Source organism: Carlito syrichta, unplaced genomic scaffold (assembly GCF_000164805.1).
Source record: "Carlito syrichta isolate Samal-C Ts95f unplaced genomic scaffold, Tarsius_syrichta-2.0.1 Scaffold312095, whole genome shotgun sequence".
Lineage (NCBI taxonomy): Eukaryota > Metazoa > Chordata > Mammalia > Primates > Tarsiidae > Carlito > Carlito syrichta.
The window spans coordinates 66314-75403 of record NW_007256191.1 but is presented as its reverse complement, the minus strand read 5'-3'; the positions used below and the strand labels follow the sequence as shown (position 1 = coordinate 75403).

Sequence of the window (9090 nt, the reverse complement as noted above, 5' to 3'; positions counted from 1 at the left end):
CAAGAAAAGGAGGTGTCCAGGCATTTCTGTAGATTTTTACAGGGATTTTATTATTATTTTTCTTAATGACAAGTACCATTAATTACAAATGTAATGTCCTCATTTCATTTTTAAAAGGTGAAGAGATAAAGAAAAACAATTTCCTTTGGGTTTCATTATCCAGATATAGCTACTTTAAATAATTGTGGTACATGCAATCAGAGCATTTTTACCTCCACATCAACAGAAGAGATTCATGCCAGATGCTGCTACATGATCTGCTCTATTCATTTAAAAACTAGTTTTCAATATTCTGTGAAAATAAGCATGCTTCTGTAACATCAGTGAATGACTGATGATCTAAAAAGCATATAATATACACTTTAATGACAAAAGAATATATAATAAGCTAGTCATTTCCCAACATTTAAACAATGAGTTTTTTAATGTTAAAAGCAAAGACAAACTTCATGTATTTCTTATCTGAGAAAAAGGAAAAATGCAAAGACAAAAAAAAATACATCCTATAACCATTCACTGAGTCAATCGACATCCAAAGTGAAAATCAGTTTGTCATTATAAAGTCTAAACAAAAAATAAATTATAAACATTGAATGAAGTATAGACCTCTTTCCCTGGCCTAGTACCACTCAGGGCCAGGTGCCATCTCAGTGAGATACACGACTGAAGAGACCGTTGATGTTAAGAGAATTAATGAATGAGTAAGTTCTGTTAGTAAAATCTATTAGATCCCTTGGCTGGGCTCGGAGGCTCAGCCTGCAATCCCAGCACTTTGGCAGGCTGAGGTGAGTAGATTGCCTGAGCCCCCAGGTTCGAGACTAGCCTGGACAACTTGGCAAGACCTTGTCTCTACAAAAAAAAACCAAAAAAAACATTAACCGGGCATAGTAGTGCACACCTGTAGTTCTGGCTACTTGGAAGACAGAGGCAGAAAAGATCACTGGAGCCCAGCAGGTCCACACTACAGTGGCCATGAGTGTGCCACTGCACTCCAGCCTGGGTGACAGAATGAGACTACAACTCAAAAACAAAAACAAAAACAAAAATCCTATCAGATCCCATCAACTTCTCAGTCAATGAAATCAGCATATCCAGATACACTTCAATTTAGCTTAAGATAGAATAACAGAACTTTCCAAGTTTGTCAAGGAGTTTTGTCAATAACAAAACAAACAAACAAAAAAATAGAGAGAAAAGTAAAAAACATAATTTCTAGAAATACCAATAAATTACATCCTAGGCTTTGACCCCCGTATGATTTGTAAGACAGTGAAGTTCTGAGTCAGATTTCTAGAGTTTGAGGCTCAAGGATTGTAAGCAAAATTTGTCCTAGAAGTCCATACGGGACATCACCCAGTTTGTTAGAGCCAAACTGTCACCGAGGTTGTGCAATTTGCTTCTGAAATCAACACAAGCCACTCTCTATTCCTTCACAGTGTCTGCTGCATTGATTCAATTTTTCTTCACGGTATCCCTGACTAAACTTCAAACCTTTCTTATCCACTCCTCAAATGTTTATTGAGTCTCTACTTTGACCCAGTACTGTCTTCTGCACTAGGGACATCATGATGAGCAGGACACTCACGGGGCAGAGGTAGACTACTGTCACCTGTAAGTCCATATGCCTTACCAGAAAATGGGTCACCTCAGTCATTCTTGCAGATTTTGACAAATGTTTTGTGCTTTTATGTAATAACAAATGCCATTTATTACAAATGCCAATGTGCTCATTTAGTTAATAAAATCAGAGATAGAGAAAAAAAATTCCATTAGATTTTTACTACCCATATACAACTACTTAAAATATATTGTGGTGTGTGCACCCAGAGCGTGCTTACCCCCACATTAACAGAAAAAATCAGTCAAGATGCCATCTCATGATCTTCTCTATTCTTTTAACAAATTGTTTTTAATATTTTCAATGAAAATAAGCACTCTTCTGTAGTTCAGTGAAAGACTGAATGATCTAAAGTGTATATAATATTCACTGTAATGGTTTAAGAGTATTAAATAATCTAGTCATCTCTTGGCATTTAAATAATAAATTGTTTACTTATTATGATGAAAACAAAGATAAAATTCATATCTCTCATCTGAGAAAAAGATCAAAAGCATAGACTAAAGACATCCTATTATTTCTCTTTGAGTCAATCAACACACAAAGTTAAAATGTAGTTTTTCATTAAAAAGATTAAAGGCAAAGCAAAATATTATAAACTTTGAATACAATTTAGGCCTCTTTTCTTGGTCAAATGCCACTCAGGACCAGGCTCTGTTTCTAATGAATGAGTGAATTCTGTGTCTCAGGGACATGGAATCCCATCACCTTTTCAGTGAATGACATCAGCATATCCAGGTGCAATTCAATTTAGAATAGAAGAGAAAAACAGAATTTACCAAGTTTGTCAAAGTGATTAACAACAAAAAAAACCCCCAAAAATAGAGAAGAAAAATTTAATGGGTATTGCATTAAATCTGTAGATTGCCTTGGGCAGTATGAACATCTTAACAATGTTGATTCTTCCAATCCATGAGCTTGGGATATTTTTCTATCTGTTTGTGTCATCTTTGATTTCTTTGAGCAAAGTTTTGTAGTTTTTGTTGTAAAGGTCTTTCATTTCTCTGGTTAGGAAGTTGCCAAGGTATTTCATTTTTTTGTGGCTATTGTGAATAGGATTGTGCTTTTTATTTTGTTCTCTGCCTGTTTATTGTTGGTGTGTAAGAATGCTACTATCTTTTACAAGTTAATTTTGTACCCTGAAACTTTAACAAAGTCCTTTAACAGTGCATGAAGTTTTTTGACAGATTCTTTTAGAATTTTGAGATATAGAATCATATCATCAGCCTTTCTAATTATCAAATAAATGCGAATTAAAAGTACACTGAGATACCACCTAACTCCAGTCAGGATGGCCGTCATCAATAACTCAAAAAGCAACAGATGCTGGAGAGGATGTGGGGGATAGGGAACACTTCTACACTGTTGGTGGGAGTGCAACCTAGTACAACCTCCATGGAAAACAGTGTGGAGATTCCTAAAAGATATAAAAACTGACATCCCATACAACCCAACAATCACCCTTCTTGGAGTATACCTGGAGGAACTCAAATCATTCTACAAAAGATACCTGCACACACATGTTTATTACAGTACTATTCACAATAGCAAAAACATGGAACCAACCATGCTGCCCATGGAAAGTAGACTGGATTAAAAAAATGTGGTGCATGTGTACAATGGAATATTATACAGCCATAAAGAAGGACAAATATATGGACTTTGCAGCAACTTGGATGGATTTAGGGTTTGTCATACTCTGTGATCTCTCACAGAAACAAAGAACCGAGTACCACATGTTATCTCTCATAAGTAGGTACTGAACAATGGTCTTAATACTAAGAAAGAGATTGGCAGTGGTGGGAAACTGTCAGGGGAGGGAGCAGGGAAGCATACTTTATCAATAAGAGTATCTGACCTCAAACTGGATGACGTGGGGATGAAAGTGAGGCACAAACTTTGACTGTACAATGACCATTTGTATGCCTAACCCTGAATTGTACCCTACATCTTTAAAATTAGAATAAATAAATAAAAAGAAATAAAATTTAATGTCTGAAATTCCATTCCAGATTTTGAATTTTTGTGATTTGTAGGATATCAGTGATAATCTGGGTCAGTTTTCTTGAAGTTGAGACTCAAAGACTAAAAACAAACCTTGACCCAGATGTCACACAGTACATCACCTAGCTTGTTAGAGCTAAACTGTCACTGAAGCTGTATAACTTACTTCTGAAGTCAGCACAAAACCTCTTTATTCCTTCTCTGTGTCTGCTGCATTGCTTCATGACATCCCTGAGTAAATTGTACATATTTTTCACCCACTCAGTTAATGTTTATTGAGGACCTACTTTGACCAGGTACTGTCTTCTGCACTAGGGCTGTCATGATGAGCAGGACACAATATCTCCACTCACAGGGGCAGAGGCAGAGACAGGCTGCCTATCAACTGTAAGTCTATGAGTCTCATAAGGCAAAGGGATGCCTCAGGCATTTCTGAAGCTTTTGACAAGAGTTTATATTTTTGCTCAATAACAAATATTCTTTATTACAAATTTATTTTAAAAAGCAAAGATAAAAAAACAATTTTATTCTAGTTTAATCCCTAGGTATACACACATTATGTGTATTATAGGCATATTATGGTATATACATCCAGAACATTTTGAGTCCCAAATCTACAGAAAATGATCAGGCAAAATGCTGCTTCATGATCTGCTTTATTCTTTTGACAGTTAATTTTTCATATTTTCTGTGAAAATATACACTCTTCTTTTACATCAGTCAATGGCTGACTGGTCTAAAGAATATATAATATACACTCTAATGGCATAAGAGTAAATAATAACGTAGGCATTTCTTGGCATTTAAATAATGAATTATGCCTTATTTTAATAAATACAAAGGAAGTATTTTTATATCTCTCATCTGGGAAAAAGACAAAAACCAAACACAAAGATCATCCTGTAATCACTCTTCGAGTCAATCAACATGTAAATAAAAATGTGGTTTGTAATTATAAAGACTAAAGACAAAGCAAAACATTATGAACATTGAATAAAGTTTAGACATCTTTTCTTGGTCAGAAGTCATTCAGAGTCAGGAGATATCTCTCAAAGGCTTATGAGATGAAAAAGATCATTTTTGTTTAGAGAATTAATGAGTGAATTCTGTGGCTAAAAACTATTGCATCCCATCATCTTCTCACTGACTGACATCAGCATATCCAGGTGCATGTCAATTTAGCAGAGGAAAGAAGAACAGAATTTACCAAATTTGTCATAGATTTTGTCTAAAAAAAAGAGAAAGTAAAAAACATAATTTCTGAAATATCAGTAAGTTTCATCGTAGGCTTTGACCAACCCCCTCCCATAATTTGTAGGATATCAGTGAAGACCTGAGTCAGATTTCTGGAGTCTGTGACACTCTTATCTCCCCGCAGCCCTCCTTTGCAGAATAGACTGGCAGTTGACCAAACTGCTTAATAAAGCCAAATGCTTAAGGAGAGAGAGAGAGAGAGAGAGAGAGAGAGAGAGAGAGAGAGAGAAGCCAGCCATGAATCCCTTTTAGGAAAATGAGTTCAACGAAACTCTGTTTTCATCTGTCTTCACTGAAGAGGTGTCACCTCCATTTCCCAATTCTCCTAAGAAGCCACCTCCGAAAATTGGTGACTTCAACTCTCCACTAATCATTGACTTTTTTTGGTGAATAAATTCTGTGAGTGCTTTTCTTATAGTGGCGTGAAAGCTGTGCTGACCCTGTATTTCCTGCATTGGAATGAAGATGCCTCCATGTCTGTATATAATGCCTTCAGTAGCCTCTGTTACTTCAGTCCTATCCTGGGAGCAGTCATTGCTGACTCATGGTTGGGACAATTCAAGACAAACATCCATCTCTCCTTGGTGTATGTGCTTGGACGTATGATCAAGTCCTTGGCTTCCTTACCAATACTGGGGAAACAGATGGTACACATAGTCCTGACATTGATTGGCCTGAGTCTTATAGCTTTGGAGTCAGGAGGTATCAAACCCTATGTGACAGCTTTTGGTGGAGACCATTTTGAAGAAAAACATGCAGAAGAATGAATCAGATATTTCTCAGTATTCTACCTTTCCATCAATGCAGGGAGCTGAGAGGAGATGCACAATGTTTTGGATAAGATTGAGGGGATTTGGGTTCCCTCCCACCGTAGGAGATTTTCTGTCTTCTCAATAAATACTGCTTTAAAAAAAAAAAAAAGATTGCAGTACTCTGGGGTTTGGAGTCCCAGCAGTTTTCATGATGACAGCACTTGTTGTATTTGTGATGGACCAAAATGTACAAAAAACTACTTCCTCAAGGAAACATATTGGCTCAAGTTTTCAAATATATCTGCTTTGCACTTCCAATTGTTTCAAGAACCATTCTGGAAACTCTCCAAAGTGACAACACTGGCTAGACTGGGCAGCTGAGAAATACCCAAAGCAGTTCATTACGAATGTGAAGGCATTGACCAGGATACTATTCCTTTATATCCCATTGCCCATGTTCTGGGTTCTTTTGTTTCAGCAGGGCTCACAATGGACTTTGCAAGCCACCAGGATGAATAAGAATTTGGAGTTTTTTGTGCTGCAGTCAGGCCAGGTGGAGGTTCAAAATTCCTTTCTGATTCTTCTCTTCATCCTACTGTCTGACCTTGTCATTTATCATCTGATCTCCAAGTGTGAAATTAACTTCTCATTGCTTAGGAAAATGGCTATTGATATGATCCTAGAATGACTGCCATTAGCAGATGTAGCAGTTGTAGAAATGAAAATAAATGTAGTGGCCTCACCCCAGCCAGTTCCCCAAGAAGTTTTCCTAACTTTTTAATCTGGCAAATGATGAGATTAAGATGGCAGTGCTGGGAAATGAAAACAATACTCTAATGGTGGAGTTCATAAAATCCTGTCAGAAAACACTATACTATTTCAAACTGCACCTAAAAACAAAAAGCCAGGATTTCCACTTCCACCTGAAATATCATAATTTGTTTACTCTAAGCATTCATGGAGGAAAAGAACTGCTATGTTCTGATCATTTGAGGATGGGAAAAGTATCTCCAGCATGATGGTAAAGGGTGTACAAAGCAAAACAATCAATGGAATGACAGCCATGAGGTTTATTAACATTTTGCATAAGGATGTCAATATCTCCTTGGGTCCAGATATCCCCTTCAATGTTGGTGAATACTGTGTTGTGTCGCTTACAGAACTGTGCAGAAAGGAGAATTCCCTGCTGTGCAATGTAGAACAGAAAATGGGACTTTTCTCTGAATTTGGGTCTAGTAGACTTTGGTGCAGCATATCTGTTTGTTATTATTAATACCACAGATCATGGTCTCTAGACCTGGAAGATGGAAGACATTCCAGCCAACAAATATCCATTGCATTGTAGCTACCACAATATGCCCTGGTTACACCTGAGGGGATCATAGGACTTGAGTTTTCTTATTCTCAGGGCTCCTCTAGCATGCATGAAATCTGTACTCCAGGCAGTTTGGTTGTTGACAGTTGCAGTTGAGAATATCATTGTGCTTGTTGTGGCGCAGTTCAGTAGCCTGGTACAGTGGGCTGAGTTCATTTTGTTTTCCTGTCTCTTACTGGTGGTCTGCTCTTACCTTCTCCATCACGGGCTACTACTATGTTCCTGTAAAGTCAGAGGATTTGCAGGGCCCAGTAGACAAGCAGATTCCCCACACCTAAGGGCACATGATCAACCTAGAGACCAAGAAGACAAGACTCTGATGACTCCCTGACCTCTTATCCTAACTTTAATTCCTGGCCTCAGTAAAAGCTGTTACCCTTCTTCAAGTATTTTTTTTAATCTAGTGGGTTAAGCAAGAGAGTTTTCATCTACTGAGTTAAGCAAGAGAGATAGTGTCATATCTGGACTGATTTCCTCTACCTTTCTCCCACAATAGAGGCGGTTTTAAAATACATTTTTCCATACATCTTTAAACAAAGCCCTGGAGACTCTATGTCTTTCCATCTGTCAGTGTGCTCAGTAAATTTTGTGCTGTGTTGCTCACATTTGCCCAGTGTCTCCAAGTAGCCATGAAAACACAAATGTAAAATTGAGAATAATCTCTGTGGGTATGCAAAGTTATGTGGGAGTTCCTGTACAGGTACTTGCCATTTAGAACTGATCATCCTACTTTTTGAGGTGCTCCCTCTTAGTAGCAATATTTGATTTAGTAGCAAAATTGTAGAATAGCAAAGGACTGGTATTTTAAGTTTTTAAAAAATATATAAGCAATGTGATTATGCTATACTCAAGGACCTGAAGGATGGGTATGTATGGTATGATCTGGTTCAACTAGGGACTGCCTTGTTAGCTATCCAGGTGTGAAAAGATCTTGGTAAATTTTTCAGTACAGATAGTAGGAGAGCAAATACTATTTTATTTACACAGAGGAGAAGATATATATTTCTGATTATTACAGTATTTTATCTACTCATCCAAACACCCCTTTCTCAGTACTGATATATCCTGGAAACCAGACTAGAGATAATAAACATTTAGTAACCATGATTTTGGAGAACAGGAACAGGTATACATTGTAGAAATCCTGATGGGCCATCCATTCTTTCTTGGTGTACATTCCTCCTCTTAGGGATTATGATGTTTCAACCCTGGACTATGCCCTCTGTGGAGAGTTGTCTAGATAAACAGCAATTATAATCTTGCAACCTCATCTTATCAATGTTGCTGACTGGCTGTTTCCTTTCCTTTTTCTTTTTCTTTTTTTGTGTCGGAGTCTTACTCTGTCACCCAGGCTGAAATGCAGTGGCACATCATGGCCACCACAGCAACTGGGCTCAGGTAATCCTTCTATCTCAGTCATCCAAGTAGCTGGAACTACAGGCATGTGCCACCATGCCTGAATAATTTTAAATCCAATTTCCTTATAACATTGTTCCATTTAGCCTCAAAGTAATGGTTCTGTTTTGATTTTTCTTTTTTCCTGATTTACTTGTCCCATAATTTAAAAATACCATTTCTTTCTTTTGGCCTTTTGAAATTATCTTTTTGCTTAAATTTTTAAAAAAGGTTATATTCATGTTCTAGGTTTGAGGCTCTAAAATGAAAATGTTATTTGGAGGGGAGTAGTCCCATATGAGATCCTATAAAAATATATGAGTGGGGAGGTATACAGCATGAGGGTATTTTATTTGTGTATGTGTGTGTGTGTGTGTATGAAAAAATGTTGAGAAAAATTACCTTGCACACATTAAGTAAATCAGAGGGCAGACATGGAAGAAAAAAGGGAACTTTGTCCTAGATGTCCTCATGGGGCATCTCTTACCTTGTTTGAAAAATCCAGAAACCAGAAAGAGAGAAGTACTCTTTGTTCCTTCTCCATCACCCTCATATCACCCCCTGCCCCGTATTCTTCCCCAAGGCATATTGATTCTGGCTCCATTAAGGTCTCTGATGCCTTACCTCCTCTGTCTCACCTCCTCCACCACACTTCTGAACCTCTTTAGCTACTGGGAAGCCCTTTAGTTGTC

The 9090-nt window shown here is 37.4% G+C and overlaps 1 pseudogene; it reads left to right on the top strand.

Moving 5' to 3' along the window:
* The first annotated feature begins 5113 nt into the window (after positions 1-5113).
* LOC103272057 lies at positions 5114-7323 on the top strand (annotated as a pseudogene).
* The last annotated feature ends 1767 nt before the right edge of the window (positions 7324-9090 follow it).